The sequence below is a fragment of the Rissa tridactyla genome, chromosome 10, assembly GCF_028500815.1.
Source record: "Rissa tridactyla isolate bRisTri1 chromosome 10, bRisTri1.patW.cur.20221130, whole genome shotgun sequence".
NCBI lineage: Eukaryota > Metazoa > Chordata > Aves > Charadriiformes > Laridae > Rissa > Rissa tridactyla.
Genome location: NC_071475.1, coordinates 14,429,155 through 14,448,015, shown reverse-complemented (window position 1 = coordinate 14,448,015; position 18,861 = coordinate 14,429,155). Strand labels below are relative to the sequence as shown.

Here is an 18,861-nt window from a genome sequence, read left to right as displayed (position 1 = left end):
GGCACTAACAAAAATCAGCCGGAAAATGTGCCAGACCTGTTCTAGAAAGGATAAATGGTAAACGTATCTCTTCTTTCGTATCTACTAAACATGTTCAATATTAATTCGGAATGCCATTGTAAATGTTCTGTTGTAGATATTTTGATGTTATTTATTGTTGGTAATTAACGGTTGAAGAGATATTAGGTATTAAGTAGACCACCCTGTTGGCTTGAAGAGCTTGCCTGCCCAGCTGAAAGAATTGACCTGTCACCTGACTAGTGAGGGAGCTAGGATTGGGCCAGTTTGGGGAACAGGAGATGAGCTTCCACAAAATCTTGGCCATCCTTCTGTGTAACAGGATGTACTGAGGTCTTGTTTCCCTTAAATGCAGTATTTCCAAACTTGGAGAGCTCTCTCTTTGTGGATGCAGAGCAATTGCACGTTAATTCCACTTGTGGGGTGTCTGTTGTGTTTATGTGTGGAGTCCAGACATCTTGCTACTTCATCTGCCTTCCTGCATTTGCTTTGGGCATAAAGGTAATTGAGATACCTCATCTGTGATGTTAAATCAGTGTTACTCAGGTGCTTAGTCCTGACCCGTCATTTGAAAAAGCTGAGGTAGCTGGAGCTGGCTGGAGGCTGTTACCTCTGCTGTGACCACACTTTGCTGGTAGTCGCGTTATTTAAGGTTGAAGGCACAAAGCACAGATCTCTTGAAAACATTGTTTGTGATCCACAGCTTACCCTTTACCTAGACAAATACCTAAAAGAAGGGTACGTTGCAGATTTTGAAGCTGGATTTTCTGAACTGCTTCCAATGAAAAACAAGCTTCTGGTCAGATGTTACTTAGTGAACTTCATCGTTGAGTGTATTTAGGAGGCTTGAGGACGAAGGGTAAGTTCCTTATTGACAGAACAAGTCTTTATTCTTTACTAGTGTTTGATAAGAAGTACAGGAAAGAAAAATCTGTATTTATTCATTTTGCACATATTGTGTTACTGGGATTTGCATTGGTTGAGAGGCATCTGGAAAAGAATAGGACAAGGATAACCATGTGGCATGTAAAAAGTGTTTTGAGGAGAAATCCACTTGGGAAGTGGCACATTACTTAAAAGCTTTACCAGAAAATGATAAGCTATGAAGACTAATGAAAGTATGGCATGAAATGGGTTCACTTTTTGACATTGCAATGTTAGTTAACAAGTCATTACTGAAATTTTGGACCTAGGTTAGGAATTTCATAAATACTGAAGATGAACCTTGCAGGTCACACACATCTAGTAATTTTTTGCTAGTCTGCAGGAAAACCAGACCTTGCGGCTTTTAGTGTCTTCCCCATCAAACTCTTGGTGATGTTACCTCAATAGCGACGGGAATGCATCAGCCTGTACTTTGTTTATGCCCAGACTGTCTGGCCCAATGGGGCTGAGGATTGCGTTATCATGATTTTTTTTTGACAGTGTTTCCACTGCAGATGCTGTGTCTGCCTGCATCCTGCCATGGCTGGGAGAGCCAAGGAAACGGTACAAACCTGTGCTATGGGTTGGGACAGGAAGCAAGTGACACTGTGTTAATTGGAACTGCAAAAAGGAATTTAAAGTGGAGGACAAATAATTGCCAAAGCTAAAATTGGGCCATAGGATGGTTAATGCTGCTGATAGAAGCGGCTAGTGGAAGATTGTGTGGTTGGAAATACTTGAAGAAATGTTCTCTATGTAATTAAAAAAATGACTTACGTGCATTATTTTGAAGTGATGGAGAAACTTAGGTGATTTCTTTGCAGATAATGAGGTAAATTTATTTTTCCAGCTAGTCATGTTTCCAGGAGATTTTTATCTAGTAATTGTGTTTGTCTGCAGTGTACAGATTGATGGCGAACTGATCCTGCTTAGCTTGTGGCGTCTGTCGGGATCACGGAATTAGGAGGTATGACTGACATGCTGATTTTTCAGGTATTACCTTCAGGGATCCCAGCACCTTGAAACAAGGAAATAAGAGATATTGAACAGATGTGTGAGTTTGCAAATACAGCGTGAATGCCAGCTTGGGAGTATCAAGCAGCCATACAGTGAGGATATTGGAAGATATGTTTCTGTAGCTTGGTTAAGTATCCAGATATATCTAAATCTTCACAAACTAATATATTAAGCCTCCTTCGTAACCCCTAAAGTACAGAATAAGGACAGTAAAGAACGAGCGATTAAAGTAGAGACAAAAATACCTACTTGTCACAGAAAGGGTTCAATAATTTTTATTCTTTGCTAAAGGGGGAAAAAAAAAAAGGGTGTAAGCTGAGGTGCTAACTTTAAATTAGCTTAACTTGCTGATGCCTTAAGACTGAGGATTAGTGAATTTAATTATGGGAGCCAGGAAGCACGTTAAGATAACATTGGGCCTTAAAATAAAACCCACAAAGCAATGAAATTAAAGTTGGTGGCTTGTGTTCCATCTTTATAGTGTCCTATTCTTACTGCACTGCATCCTATACCATTGTCCTCTCCGCGTATGCTTTTGGGTACTTTCGGGAGTTTTTTTTTTTTTTGTTTTTAATCCCCAGTGAATGAGTGACTTTTATGAGCTTTTCGTGATGTAGGGAATGGTCTGCTTGGTTGTCAGAATTGTACATGGACTAAAATCTGTTCTACCCAGTAAGAGACAGCTGGCGTGGTCGAGTAGGTCAGGTCAGCTTGGCCTTCGGCGTCGTGCTGTTCCGGCCCAAGTCACTGTTCAGCTTCTTGGATGTGATTGCAAAGCACTGACTGGAGGCGGATCGCAAGGGCTCCAGGGAAAAATACCTGGCTTTCTGGTGGTATTAGTGTAATGCTGATGCAGTCTGGGAGGAAAATAGGATTTTATTCCTGTTTTACTTTTACCTTCCCATTCAGCCTGATCTACTATTCATTGTTGCGTTTTGTATCTGGAGTTTGTATTTAGTTTTTATTTTTTAAGAGGGAGACTCAAGGTTGAACGCTTTTAAGACCACTTTTATGAAGAGTCCTAAATCTCAGTCTGTTGGCTGACAAATTATGTAATGCTAACCTTTCTGTTGCCTACATGGGATGATGATTGTTTTCTTTCACTTGCTGGTATGGAAGTTGCACACCCCTTACCATGCCTTTTTAACTCAAAAATGATACAGTTTTTGGTGGAACATAAGATTGCTTTGAAGAAGGAAACTGATTTACTTCTCTTGGTCTATGTCATCCTTTCCTGGGCTTTCTGTTACTTGGTGTGACTTTTTGGGTGTTTACAATTTGTCTTTATCTGATGAAAATGCAATAGCCTTTAAAAAAGATTGCGATTTAGAAGTACTGTGCTCTCTTGCTTCAAACCAAAGGAGCTGGGAAAGTTACATCTGTGGATCTGGAAAGGTTTTAAGGAAAAGAAAAGGTCTGAGTCTCCTTGAAAGACTTAAATCAAAGAGCTCGAGCGTCAGAGAAATCTATGACTGCATTTATCAATAAGATAAATGCTTGAGACAAGTACCGAAGGAAAAAAGCATGTAGAGCTTTGTAAGTGTTGGCACCGTACTGAGCAAAGGGGCAAATCTCAGGACTTCTTGTGTTTATCTTCATTATTAGTTATTAGTCCTTAAGCACTTCCATGAAGCTTTCACAATTCCCATTATTTCATAATTTCCCCGTGTTCCGCAAGAAGTAAGAGATCAAAGAAACCACTGCTCAGATTTGAACCTTTGTATTTGAATCATACGGCCTAAAGCACATTTTTGGGGGGGTGGGAGGAGAGAAAAAAAAAAAAAAAACCCCAAAAAAACCTTAAAACTGCAGTTTACAGTAATTGGTACATTATGGTAATCTGAATTTCTATTGTGAAGAAACGTATGAAACTAAGTAAATGACAAATACAGTTACTTATATCACTAGTAAATCAGCAGTATCATAAAGATAACTCTGAGTCCATTGTATTGAATTATATTAAATTTCAGGGAATAACAGACTGAAACTTGGGAAAAAATGCTGCTTCTTTCTGCAAACCTTGTCTGGTTTTGTGGCTTTATTTGATGAGTTTAGCAGTCCTCTTACCCACGCTGTAGTCTCAGCTCTATGTCAGTTTATATATTCCTTGTTTTATGGATCATTGGAAAATAATTCTGTTATTTTCTATCGAACCATTAGTGAATAAAATGTCTGGGGTTTTCTGGTGCTGCTAAGTCCAGTATGCAGCTGGTTTATTGGTTACTGTCAAGTGCTTTGGTGTCTTATTCTTTGTTTCAGTGATTTTTTTTATTTTTTTTTTATTTCCATGTTGGTTTGAATCATTAATCCTGACCCAATTTTTCAAAAAGTAAAAATAATTGTTTAAAATGTGTACTTAATAGCGTTTTATCTTATGTCTTCCATACCCCTTCTGAAAGCACGATTTAGAAAGGAAACAGAGAGACCTCTTGCAGCTCCTTGGCGCTCAGTTTCTGCAGTGCCTTTTCTTCAAACCCCTGCAGGCATTTTGTACCCTCGATGACCCAACAGCATCGACTGCCAGTACCCAGCAGGTTCTTTCTGGAGAGACAGCTGGAGATTCGAACCTTCTTCCTGGGTTTCACAGACGTGAAATTTGTAGTCTGGGGTAACTGATCTTTAGCCTGACTTCAGAACTCAAGAGATTTTACCTGTATTATGTACTGTCTTTTGGTTTTCTGGATCACACAGCAGTATCTGTACAACTCTTTGCAGCAAGGTGTCAGTACGCCCTCAGAAGGAATTGATTTGCCTGTTCCCTAGTGAAGTAAACTGACGTATGGCGTTTAGAGGCCTGTCTAAGTCTTACAAGCCGCCTGGTTGAGTTGTGATGTTAGAAATTAGAGAGTTAAGATGAGACTTGGGACAGTCCCATCTTCTGGTAACATGGGAAACACTACGTTATCTTTGACATATCTGTGACATCCCACTTCCGAGTTGTTACAGAACCAATATGGGTCTCTTTACTCTTCCAAAGATACATTGTTTTAAAACCTTCTTTCCCCATGTTGTTTGCTAAAGCCATCCTCTTTTTATTCTTTGCTTAGCATCCATCTGTTCTTATCTGTCCATTTTGAAGAACTTTTGATTCCAATGAACATTTTATTTCCTTTTAGGTTGGTGTCTTCTAAAGGACCTCATGGCCACTACATGGTATGCAACTTTATTTTCTTGGTATGCAAATTTATTCTCTATCTTAACTGCCTATTTCAGAGTAATTCTCTTGCTTTTTGTTTTATTTTGTTCCAGATAATTAAAAAGTGCAGAATAGCTTAATAGTTAAGGTTGTTGTGACAAAAACACTTGGGTCATTCAAACAACTAATTAGTCAGCCTGGCAGGGAGTATGGCACAGTGAAGGGATCATCCCATGCTGGGCCAAACGGTCTGCATTCTTCCTAGAAGCACTCCTGATTTTCACTCTTGAGTATTAAACAATGCAGTTAGAGACTGAGGTTTCTGTGTTTCAGGCTTGTTTTGAGACCCTCATATTTCCTGGACAGTGCAATTTGAGAATGAAGAGGTACTTAACGCAGTGTACGCTAGAAAGCGATAGAAGTAACTTTTCCTGAAAATCATGTATACAGCATCTCACCCCATGAAAAAATTTTACTCCCTAATTAAAACCACAAAAATAGAAATGAACATTCAAAGCTTAATATCGTATGTTTTAAATCACTATGTTTTTAACATTCAAACATCCTGGCAACATAGCGAATGGCTAGTGGAGCGATTTTGGTGTGCAGGCTGTTTGCAGATACCCACTCTCCATCAACACAGTAGCCCATGCTCTTCCTCAGTGGTATATTCACATCCTCTTCTCTGAGTTCCCGTTGGGATCTTTTTGTCTTGAGTGTTGCAATTGTTTTCTCTGTTTGGATAAGTTGGTATCTCATTTTGATGCTGTAGACATTCCCTTGTCACTGCCGCGACGGCCATTTCAGGGTTTTATTGTTAGCTCTGTGTCTTGGAAGTCTGCTCGTTAAAAGCCTGGAAAATTAAGTCTATTTTAATGTCATGTAATTGCAGAGAAAATGGAAAATTATTTGAGATTCTCCTTATTCAGCACTTCGAAAGGAGTCCTTGTTGATTGTTCTGTAAATACCAATTCTGATTAACAACAGGAATTTGCTTACTGAACGTACAAGAACATATGTTGCCCGTGACCATCCATCCCATTCCTCTGTCATCACGAGGCAGCCTGCGACGTCAGGCACATTTTCTCCCGCTTTCATGTAATCCGAGGTGCAGTGTCACATACAGCAGAGAGACACCGTCTCTCCAGGGTGAGGGTCACTGGTGCTGGCTCCTTTTCCTGCTTCCCTGCCCCAGCGCAGCCACGGGATCCCGCTCAGGCTAACGCTGGGAGATAGGGATGATTCTGGGCTGTGTACCTGCTTCCAGTGTTGGAAATGGGTGGCTTAGGAGTGGGAACATTATCTGGGTGCCACAATATATACTGAGTGACCTTGCTAAGCCTGCTGGCTTGTTTGGCTTTCTCCATAGTTTGCATGCATACTAAGTAGTTTCTCCATGAAAAATCCTTGAATTCTGAATATACTATGCACAGTAATTGCATTTAAAGAAGAAAAAAGGTATTGCAGTTTTGTTATTTACAGTGCTCTCTGCACAACATTATTTGTAATAAATAAACAAAGCTCAACCACTTATGTTAATCCTTAGCTGTGCTTTTTCCTGTTCTGTCTTTTTGTGTTTTGTTTTTTTTTTTTTTTAAAGATGTTACTCTTGGTCTTCAGTCTCCACAGACTTTTAAATCTGTGAAAAGTTCTGTATAAAGAGATTAAGGGCAAGGATGATGAGAGATAGAAAAAAGCGACATTTTTAACAAAGTACTTTTTAATCGGAAAAAAACCCACATAGTAAACCTTTTGGGCAAAGGAGAAAAAATGAAAAAATACCACTAATCAATAAATTACTTTTTTCTCTATTACTTCTCTCTGGATGAGGTGAGTTGCCCAGCTCTTTCCTGTCCTATTTATTAGGGGTCATGGACCTAATGACCGTTAGACCTTTATTTGGCCCTGTTTTTAAAATAACCAAGGGAGAAGCCGTTTCTCTTTTGGGGTGATAAATTGTTGGAAAGAGCAAGTGGCAGAGCAAGGTGAGGCACTGGCAGCAGCGTACTGAGGTGAGAACAACACAGAGGGGCTGTTTGGGGTTGTAAATAACTTCTGTTCTTGACCTTCTGTTTATTGCATTGTAAAACAATTTAGAAATACCTGGCTAAATAAAAGAGAACAGTAGCATCAGTGATGGGACAGTGCAATGCACAGTACAGTCGAGCAGTCTTGGAGACAAGATGACGCTATTTGAAGAACAGGACAGTTTTTATAGGTTTTTGAGTAGAAAGTTTTCAATCCAACAAGTCACAATTTTGTGGTGGTCTTTTGAGCTGATATGAAAAGTAATGTGGCAGTGATTTAGCCATGTGTATGACAGCTGTGATATAACTGGTTTGCAGTACTTACTGTTTCATTTATTAAAAATGTACTTAATGTTTATTAAAACATGTAGTAGTGCTAGTATTTTTTTTAATTCTCTATGAATAGCCAAAAATCTGTCACAATCCTTTGTGATGAGCAATTGGTCCTGCATTACTCTTCTGTTTTCACTTCCTCATTTGACTGATCTCGTTTATTAAAAATCCAGTAGTATGTGACTTGTTTGTGAAATCATCTGCCGTAGTTCCTTGTCTGTATTTACTGCTCCATCCAAACACATCTCCTACTGTTTATTCTATAGATATTGATGAGCCCTGTGTTATATCTATCTATCTATAAAATATGCTTCAATATTATATATGTATATATATGCATAAATAAAATATGCCTCAATATTTTATTGGGGCAAGATAGTAAGAATGTCAGAAATACTCTTTATTCTGTGGTGGTTGTGAGTTCTGGCAAGTGTTTTTCATCCAGGAAAAGGTGGTAGTGTGAATCCCTTTTCCAGCAGGATAGTGGCTGTATCATTTATCCATCATGCAGGCGCTGGGCTCGACCTTTCCCTCTGGCTGAGCAGGTCTCAGGCCTTGGTGCTCGCAGGAGGGAGTAATTCCCAGGCGCTGGGCTCTCTGTGTAGTGGGACTGTTGTGCGGATGAAATTTATTATACTCAATGGGAAGTCCCATGTTCCTGGAGCAGGACTGAAGCTGCCCCGTAGGTGTTACCAATTCATCTGCGTTTGCCTCTGATGCTGGGAAGTATTTTATAAAAAGTGAAGGAGTGCAGACTCAAGAATGGAAAAATTTCCGGTTTAGGTGAGAAGCAGTTCTTCTAGCAGAGGAGGAACATTTTTCACACTTCAGATGAATGTTTTAACAGTTGGGCTGTTGAATAAGAGACTGATGGTACCGTTCTCTGCATTTCAAGTTGGATCTCTTCATTCCCTTTCCTTATTTAAAACAAAAACTAAAAAAATGCAACCAAACAAAAAAACCCCACCCCACCACTGGGCTCCTGTTTTGTGCTGGCGAGTGGAAAAAGGATTTGAATGTGTGGTGTTGGTGGTACCCAAACAACTGTTCTCAGCAGTTCACAGCAGTCCCACTTGACGCTTCCAGCTATCCATCCTCAGGGTATTTCCCTGCACTTTTGTCTGAGTTAGCCATCGTTGATGGCTGATAGCTAATTTCAAATTATATTTACAGTAAATTTTAGATTTCCAGTAAAATACAAAACTTAAAAGAAAGGATCTAAGCGTCACAAGATCATGTGTTAAGATGTGCTGGACTGGAGCACTCGTACTGTCTCCCATTACAGACTTCATGTTCTGTCTTGTGGCAGCAATTTGGCAGCTGCGGATGCTTAACCATGAGCGCATTTGCCTGCTTCTGCTGTGCTAGGGATCAACCTGTGCTTCAGAAATCATTCAAAATTGCTTCCTTAAATTAGAGTTACCATATATGTCTCTTCTAGTATGGTCTATTTTAGAGCAGATCTCAACTTTCCTTTTTTTCCTATATAAACTCTGTACTTCTGACAATTTTGTACCAGTTATATTTCCCTGTCCCGCTAAATGCATTTCCATGATTTCCTGACTGTTGCAGTGCTCGCTGTCTAATCTTGATGCCAGTGGGAGATCCCCTCCGCGATGTCAAACCCCAGGCTCGTCCAGCACAGCAGCATGTTTCCTGCGGTGGATGCCGATGGAATTCAGAACAGGGCAGGCACCTCTAGCTCTTTCCTCAAAGCACCCTCCCAGGCTTCAGCAGCCTGTAGCTTCCCGTCTTCCTGCGACAGCCGTGCTCCCAGGAGGCGAGGTGGGTAGCTACTTGTCATCTCCCGTGGCAGCAAAAGAAACTGCTTATACCGGCTGTACAGAAAACCCACATTTTCCCACTGCAACAACAACATCTGCATAGCACACTGTACCTCTCATGTCCTTTCCCTGGATGGCATGTTACTGATAATGCATTCCTAAGACTTTTTTCTTCAGTTCAAGATAGTTATTTATTGAACTGCTTTTGGCAGTTGGTAAAATGCCAGCTTTTAGTATTAGCTATTGGCCTTGTTTTATGTAAACCTTATAAAATTTTATTGTTTCTCTTCAATGCTGAGAATGTGTGTTTCTCCTAGAATGGTTTAGAACAAGGCTTTTGATATTTTCTGCCTTAACCCTTAAAACTCTTATTGTGTAGATTTCAAAAATGGCACATGAAAGATTCCCTCCCCCATCCTTCTTGCAGCATATGAAAAGGAAATGTTTTAAAGCCAGTGGTCTGTCTGTAACAACACTGGGAGGGAGGGAGGGAGGGAGGCAGGGGAGAAGAGGCATGATGACATTCAGAATTCCTGCAGATGTAAATTGATAATAAACAAGTAACAGCCCAAACAAAATTCTTAGCCAACTCTTGTTTTTTAAAGCATTGCAACATGCAACAAAACATGATATTTTACCTCCTTCAAAAGAAGAATATAAAGGTTTTTTTCATATGAATATTTGGTCACTAATTGATCCTTAAAGTGAGGGAAAAGATGCAGGAGAACACCTGGCTGGGGGTTGTTCTCAGGCCGCAGAAGTGTTGGAGGGCGGTACAGGGTTCTCGTACCAACGGGAGAAACGGAGTCGGCTGTGGTGAGATTCACAGAACCAATTAACAGTCAATCTTCCTGTGTTATTAATATGCGGTTGCCACACGCAGGTGTCTGTGTATTGATAAAGGGAACATGTACAAAATGTTTTAATAAAATATGCTGAGCCTTATTACTATAAACAGGTTTGAAATTCTTCTCTTGGAAGAATTTCAGGAGTGTCACTTTTCAGGGCTGATACGTGACTCAGTAGTTCTTATAGATGACAACTTTTGAGTATGTCTTGCGGTTAGTTAAATATGTTGTCATTTTAAGTTGTCCAGCTATTCTGTGTCTGTTTTCCTAGTATTTAGTCCCCATTATCTTTATCATGAAATTGTCATTTAAACTTTTGTTGTCTCCTTGTTATCTGTTTAGATTGATTAATCCCTAATCTATTGAGAATCACTCCTAGCAGAGCTACATTGAATTCATCCTGTTGTAGCTTAGACATATTGCTGAAGACTTCTCCTTATTTGGCCTGACCTGTTCCTTGAAGAAACAGAAGATTTATAATTTTAAGACCAGAGGAAGCACTCATGGTAATGGTGTCTGACCTTCTGTGTCATAAAAGCCATTACCTTTTACTGGGTGAAATAATTGCTTTGCTTGTGTCCTGTTAGAAGTGAAGAAATGGAAAACAAGGGCTTGGAAACAGTTACTTAGATAATGTAAGCTGTTGTTCATGATGTAAACTTTGGGTTTGAGTTTTCTGTAATTATATATGGAATAGTTGACCCCCATAATCCCGGATTGGGTAATAAAAGATTCATCAGTTGGCAAGAGTGTAAATTATGGGAAACAAAAGCAGGTTGCAACAATGTTGAGAGGAAACAGAGGACTTGAATCCTGGTATTTCTGATAGTGATTGACAACTTTTTCTATCCAGTTATAAGTTTATGGTGTCAGTTTAATTTACGGAGAGCCAGTTTTGTTTCACTCCATGTAGATAACCGAGGAAGACCTGGTTGCAATATCCACTGGGTCCAGAAGTTTTACATAACGTGGGTCTTCCCAGAGTTAAAGAAACTAACAGAATGCACTTATCCTTATCTGTTCTGCACTTGTAATAGAGATAATATTGATGGCTTTCATTTTAATAAATCATCTAGCTGGCATTTGCAGTGAGTTGCTTATGCAATTAAAATTCCAGTCTAATTCAACTCCCAGGTATGAGAGATCAGAGTAAACCAGCAGACTCTGTGCCCATTCCTCTGTCTTGTGAGGCTTCATATTTCTCTTGGTGAAGTTAAATGTAACTTTTATTTGGGTTTTACTGCTGAAGAGTACCACCACTGTGATAGCATGTAACGCCCTTAGAAGCAGATTGTGAAGCTAGGGGTTTTTCTGCCTTATTTTTGTTTTACTTTTGCTAGGCATTTCACTTGTCTCTAAACCTGCAGTACTGCAAAAATGGCACTGTAATTCTTTGTGTAGAAAATATCGGCAACAGATATAACGTTAGCCTTTTCATTCCTCACCTTTTATGGTAACAATCAGAGAGACCCAGAGAAAAGGGGTTGTATAATGTACAGTAGCAAATTTCAACTTGGTCTAAGCAGATGGAAGCAGGAAATGAAAAATAGTGACAAACGTTACATGCCTTGTATTCTTTGTAATAAATTCATCTGAATGCTGAGTTGCTGTGTATATGTGCAAAATCCATCCTCATCTAATTTTAGGAGCACAATTTGTTTTATGTTTGTCATCTATATAGCCTTTGGCTCGTCCCCTGTGGCAGCAAGCATATAATAATATATTTTTATGGAGCTCTGTTTACTTTTGTGTATTTTCTTGCAACAATTAAGTGTTTCTTATCTCCTAAGTGTTTCTTATCTCCTAAGAATTTGTTTCTGGTGTTAGTTCTCTGTTGTCTAATCCACGCTTCTTTGCTGCAAATGTTATCACTGCGATTCATAGGCAAGAAGGGAGTTTCACTGGTGCCGTGATAGAAGGGGTGAAAGATCAAACTAATTCATTCAGTCTTGGCTTTTGGTACACCAGTATCAGGCAAAACACAAATATTATGGTCAATACTACAAGTTTTTCAGGAGGCACAGCCCTGAAGTTTGGTTTGATTCCCAAAGCTGCAACACAAGGATCTACAAAATTCTTGTGGCTTCCAGCACTACGTGTTAGAGATATAACAATTGAAATTCAGTGGTGCTAATCAAGGTCAAGAGTGGAGTACTCTCATTCTGTGTATATTGCAAGCGGCAAAAGATTAGAATTAGAAAGAAAAGCCACGGACATAGAAGAAAAATGAAAATAACATGAATTAAAGGTAGTGCCTGCTGCCAGCCGTGCATAATTATTCAAAAGCAGTATTTGCGCAAATTCATCTAATTAGACAAAGCAGCCCGTCTGAGTTCTGACCCACCAGAATTGACATGGGGGGTTCTTTTAGGCAAGCTAAAGAATTCTGACAATAAGGCAGTAACACAACGCAGATCTGAGTAGGGATGAAGACACTTTTTGAAGTAAGTTGTATTAGCTGAGTGTGTTAATGTAGTCCTAAAGGATTTTCATTCAAGACATTTTTCATTCAGTCAGTTATCACTGCTGAAGAACCTAGTGATGAGAAAGAGGGACATTGGCTCCGGAAAATGAGGAGATGTGGAGGCACCAGCCTGGAGGGCTCTGCTGGCGGAGTTACCCACATGGAGCTTCTCAGCTGCTGCCTCAGCTAAGCAGCTCCCACAGAAGATCATGCTTGGTGTTGGTAGAAGGAAAAGAAATGGCCAAGAATACATGTGGATTGGATCCGACTGTAATCCCAGGGTGCTTGTACTGATGGGGCATATCTACCAATGCACATTCTGTGAGTTCTTTAAAAGACCAGATCTAACCCGTGAATTGAGGCACAATCAGCGTTCTGGTTCAGGCCTTGCATGTGAAGAAGTCAGTGGTTTATTGTGACAAGGTATTTTAAATGTCAGTGTGGGTGTGCTCTGCTGCCTGCAGAGTGCAAGAGTATGGATGTGTGGCAGGAAATTTGACTGACAAAACAGCACAATTTATTCAGAATCAGTTAATTCTACATTTTGTTGGTACAAACTGAAGAATATTGCAGAACAGGACCACATATTCATACAAATAAGATCTTAAATTATTTTTCTCCTTATGCCACCTGTTCTAGCAGCTAAAAATAATATGGAATTTTATATTGTATTATTACTTGAAAATGGAAACAAATGAAACAAAGCTGCGTAGCAGTCATTTTCATTCTAGCTATCCATTCCCACGTCAGGTCTCTATTAGTCATGATCAGTGGCAGCGCAGGCAGGGCTGCCTCTGCTTATGCTTGTGGGCAAACATTTGCATTGTAGCTCATTGATTCTGGGAAATCGTAATAGAATTGAGACTGTGCTTACTCCTATAACTATTTGCTTACCTAAAGTTGGCAGAGGCTAATGGAATCTGAAGATAAACAGCGTAATGTTTCCAGTACAGGTATTGGATTCATAAATCTTCAGTTCATCCCTCTCTTAACATTTCATATTCTCTAAAGAAAAGATTGTAGGTGGGGTAACCAAAATGTGGTCAATCATCCCTTCCACTGATTTTCCTGGTACTGAATTATCCTTTCTTACAGTAGTCTACATGCCTCCATTGGACGTGACTGCCACTTACCAACTTGGAGATGTTATGTTAAGGTACAGAATTACTGTTAGAATAATTTTTGATAGAAATAACACATTTACTCTCTTTTAAAAAAATCAAAATAGGTCCTTGCACCAAGGGTTTACTGGAGGTTTTCAGTGTGGATTTAGTTACAAATACGGCAATCCTCATGCCACTTGTTGACTTGCTGTTACATTCCTGACTCAGCAGATTGGCAGTTGATGCCTGTTTTACTGGGTGCACAGTTATACAAAGTTATTTAAAGGTTGATGTTAGCATATTGGAAAAAAAACCCAAATATACAACTGTGTGTAATTGCTGAGTACTGAAGCATAACGTTTTACAAACCTGTGTCACTGCGTGGCTTGTCTGTTAACAGTAGTTACATATAGTTACATACAAACTTACAAGATGAACTTACCTTACAGCTGAAACTGGTGATTGTAAAAGTCAGCAATTAATTCATGTAACATAGGGAACTGCGAGAAGAGAAAGATTAGGAAATGGTTTTGTGTGAGATGCTGAAGTCAGGTCACGCTTTCAAGCAAATGGAGTTATTTTCTTCTAGGTGGGTACAAGAAGAAGGACTGATAGTGTACAGATGTTTTGAAATTACTGCAGTGGCAGTATGTGCCATAAATGGAGTTCAGAATGTTTCTTGGTTCATCTGACATTCTTCAGTTAATACAGTGCAGTGCTAGGTATGAGCCATGTCATTCTTCTGTTAAAAATGCAGTGTGCTGAACATAATTTTTGTACCTTCTTAAATCATTGCAATATCTTGGCAACGTTTATGCTGGATTCCTTGTAACACTAGAGATTAATCAATGCTGTATGAATACTTAATAATCATAATAATGCTTCTTCTTGTACCTATTTGATGCCTTGGTCTGAGAAGTTCCCTTGCAAAAGACGACAAGTCCAAGGCTAATATTTCTTGGAAATATTAATTAGTTTGTTCTTCTAGGCTATGCTTTTATTGCCCCTTGTTAATATGATGAAATGGAAATTTTCTATTGCCTATTTTAGACAAAATCTTGTTTAGAAGACCTGTAGCTTGTGGATAATTAATAAAGGAAAAGGTTTGTCTGATGTTCCAGTCAAAGACCATGTGCCTGCAAGAGACAGGAGTTTGGAAGGATAAAAATTAGAGGCCTTCTGATTCTCTAAATTTTCTAAATAAGTTGTGCATATGAAAGCAAAGGTTTAACTGCAATAATACAAGCAGCAAAAGGAGCTGAATCAATAGGCAGACTGACATGAGAATTTGTCTTAGCTTTCCCAGCTCACCAACTTTTGAATTAGTACTTTGATATCTCTGACTTAGAGGCCCTTTGCATCTAGCTCTAGGTCTTGTAGTCCGTACTACTGCAGGTAGATGGTACCCATCAGATTCACGTAGTCATGTAGATAAGGATATTGCATTTAACGTGCCTAATGTTGGACCCGGGCACTTGAAACACCTTGGCCTGTAGCTCTGGCAGTGTAAAAGCCGCTGTGCATGAGTGAATAACGAGAGCAATTTTTTGTGAGCAGTGGTCAAGGACAGCAAAGCCAAGCTCTCCTTTCTCAGCCTGTGCCTCCTCTTTCGGATCAGGATTGGATGCTGTGCAGATTCCTGCAGGACCCCTCTGCCCCCTGACCGTGCACCTCGGGGGTCCCCAGTCAATAGCCCTTGCCATTGTGTGACCTTCTGCTGGGAGGAAGAGTGGTCTTAGGAGATTGTTAATGGTGTAAGGTTTTCCATCTCGGGGTCTGTCTTTCAAATCTAGCACCTGTTTTGGTGACTGAAAAGTTGTCAACATTGTGGTAACCTTTTGTACTGCCTGCTCTTGTCCTGCCTGAGCCAACAAAATAGGAACTTGCGTTGTACCAGTTCACTATAGAACTGAGCACACCTCATGCTTTTGTTCCTCTCGGAAAAATGCAACCAAATAATCTCCTTCATATGGTTTTGAAAACGTGGAGCTCTTTCTATAGGAAAATTGTGTGTATAAGCTGCATTAAAAACAATATATTGATTTAAAATACCATCCTTCAAATCTCTTAGAAGGTATTCAACACTGCAGCCTTAGTTTATCTCTCATCAGGTTATATTAGACTTTCTGGCATCTGTTGCCCTAGCGTTCAGAGTAATGAATCACTTTAATCTTGTGCTGCGCACACAGCGTGCACATACGTGCTGTCGCTACCTCCTGCATGGCGAGTGAGGAATAAGAAGGTCAGTGTAGGATGTGGGGTTTTTCAGAAGTAAGTGCACTTCTATTGAAAATATTCCACTTAGGTGGAAATATTCCCCCCCGCCTTTGAAACAAGATAGCTCCTCAAAATCCAGCATATGCTGTAGGAAGTATCTGGCTAAATTAATTTCTTCAGTCAAAGGTTGATGGATATAAAAATTCTCAAATGTGTTATTTTCACCTATTTTAACTTTTTTACTCTGAAAGGCACCTTTTGATTAAGGTTTAAGCTAACTATAGTATGGATGTTTTGGAAGTGTACCACGGGAATGAACCATTTTGATTCATCTTCATATCTGTTTTTCTTTGGTTGTAAAATGCCTTTTTTTTGACTGCTAGTTTGTTGAAAATCAGACAATGTATTTCTCATTTTTCCATTCTTGTGACAGGGATTCTTCTGAATAGTCCTCCTATAAATGATTTAGTACAGAAAGTCATCTCACTGCAGAGAAGTAAAATCTTCCCATAACTTCACTGAATAAAGGTCAGGCTTTGGTGTTGATGTTAATGGAAAAGAGAAGGGAACCGTAAACTACCTTCTGATACTTGTGGCCAGTCTCCAAAAGGAAAGGTTTAAACTGCATACACTTACCATTTCCAGGACTTCGAAAAGTGCTTCTTCCCTCCGTTTATCTGCCTCGAGTTCTGTTCTTTTTCTATTTATTTATCTGCATTGAGCATCCACCAAAACAAAGTTTTTGTGCCTAGTGTTGAGGGTGGGATGGACTTACCTCATAACAAAGCTGCGATGGCATGAAAGCCCGGGGTGAGGGGAATAGCAAAGGAGCCAAAGGAACTCTCTGAGACTAAATGGCACACCAAAAATAACGTTTCTCGGTTTGGAGAAATAAGGCCATGTCAGAATGTCTGTGTGGCAGGTGGTTAGAGATGACAGTGCAGAAAATGAGAGCAGGGGCTCTCTGCATCAAGCTTCTGTGCCAGTTCTTAAATCCACATAGGAGGCAAACATTAACACTGCTGCAGTCCTTCTGCCGAGCCGGTGCATCTCGGCGAGCCTTAAATAGGACATCTCGCACTAGGAGCAGAGCCGTGTCAATCACAGCTTGTCAATTGTTAAACTTCCGTGAGCTCCCAGACTCCTGCCATTTGAGTAGTGTGTATCTTAGCAAAAGAACACGCGTTATCTCAAATGCCATCTGTAATAGCTTACGGACCTTTTTATAATGTGCCCAATTTTTATCTGTCAAAGAAAGTAAAAGGAACAATATTTTTTAAATGATAACTGAAATTTGAATTCCGGTAGGCACAGCAGAGCAATCTTTCAAAGAGCGTCATGTTCAGAGATGTTCGAGGTCTGGTCTGAAGTCAGCAGGGGTTGATGGTAAGATTCAGATGTCAGTGAGCTACAGAAGAGGCCCTTAGACAAGGGCAGCAGTTGAGGAAGTGGCTTAAATCTACTTTACAGCTCCCCTAAATTTGGATTTTTTTTTTTTTTTTTTTTCCCCCACAAGCCTTCCTGTGATCTCACGTGTTCGTGTGAACATTGGCAGGCTTAATGAAGGAAGGTGGCATTAGAGGGTCGGGAAGTTCCCCAGGCTGCGCTTGCTCCCACGTTGGAGAGGGCAGTGGTGCTGCTGCACCTTTGCTTCCTGCGTTCCGTTCTAGCACAGGGCTTTAGCCCAGGTCCTGGAAATAATCAGCATTTACTAGGTGGTGGTCTAATATGGAAGCGTAGGGGCAGCGTCTACGCTGTGTTGATCTCTTCCCCCTTTCTTTAGCAGGCAGATTCGTGCTGCCTGGAAAATTTGAGTCATGAGAGTCTTAGACTGTAGATTCGAAGTTGAATTGTAAACCTTCCTAATAAGACACCAAATTAAGGGGATTTAATAAAGTACAAAATATTTTTGTTTTGACCTAGCTAACATCCTTCATTTGTTTGGAATCCATTTCCCTCTGTAGTTCATTGGGGGAAAAAGTGTTTATATTTAGGTGTGACACCAGTATTTCTTTCTTTGTTGGTTGCCCGTGCAGCTGAGAAAATAACTCTTTTATTGTTATAGCAAAACTTGTGCACCCCTTCCTTGCATCAGTAGTCACAAGGACAGCAGTGGAACAAAGTCTGCGTTTCAGCATAAGTATAAATCAGAAGCAAATCCTTGCTGACTTATATGATTATTCTAGCGGGAGTTTAGTGTATATTATAAACACTGAGCACATGGGACTATCAATTTCAATTAAATTGGTAGCTAAGACAGAAGTGGATTTTTATTTCAATTCCAAGATAATTTAAAATGAAAATATTGATTTTATTCAGTGGCCAAGACCTGCCTGTTGTGTTCAGAACATTTTTTCCTACTTTGCTGAAATCCTTCACCTGAGCTGCTACTTCCCAGCTACTGACGTGCCTTATTTTCTGTGTGGGTTTATAGCACGTGTTAAAATGTCAGATGAACTGTTTAAATGGAACATCACAATGACGTAAAATTTAGTGTTTACCATCCTGATTATTTCATGATGAATGATACATTGAGAAAAACAGAGTAGGAAATAAGTAGAAAACCAATGATACATTCAGTACTGAGCAATAAAGTAGTACTGGCAATTATATTTTAATATGAAAAATGATAAATTTCTAAGAATAATATCTTAATGATCATTAAGAAAAGATACTGGGTGATCACTGGTGATTATTTTTATCAAACAGTAACTGCGAAGTATAAAATTACGGAAATACTGATACAGTTCTACCTGTTCACCAGTCTCTATGCAACTTGTTATGGACCAAATTCAATATTTTGAGGATGCGGGGGGGGGAAAAATAGTGTGGTGTTTAGGGTATTTTGGGTACTGCATGTTTAATATGAAGGAATACCTAAGGAACACCTCCATTCAGTTATTAATTTAAATGTAGAATCTAAGCTAGCAACCCAGCAGAACCACAAATACTGGATTTGGAACTAATGGTTTGCTTAATTGATATTCTTG

At 39.6% G+C, this 18,861-nt stretch overlaps 1 long non-coding RNA gene across 4 annotated transcripts in view; it reads left to right on the top strand.

Moving 5' to 3' along the window:
* LOC128915860 (uncharacterized) overlaps positions 1 to 9,699 on the top strand; it is a 53,420-nt gene extending 43,721 nt beyond the window's left edge. For 2 of the 4 annotated variants that reach the window (XR_008468778.1, XR_008468776.1), the window contains 2 exons: positions 5,076 to 5,133; positions 9,028 to 9,699. This is a non-coding gene — a long non-coding RNA (uncharacterized LOC128915860). The remainder of the gene's footprint in view (positions 1 to 5,075; positions 5,134 to 9,027) is intronic. The other 2 variants (XR_008468775.1, XR_008468777.1) reach the window with 2 other exon arrangements.
* Positions 9,700 to 18,861: the final 9,162 nt, after the last annotated feature.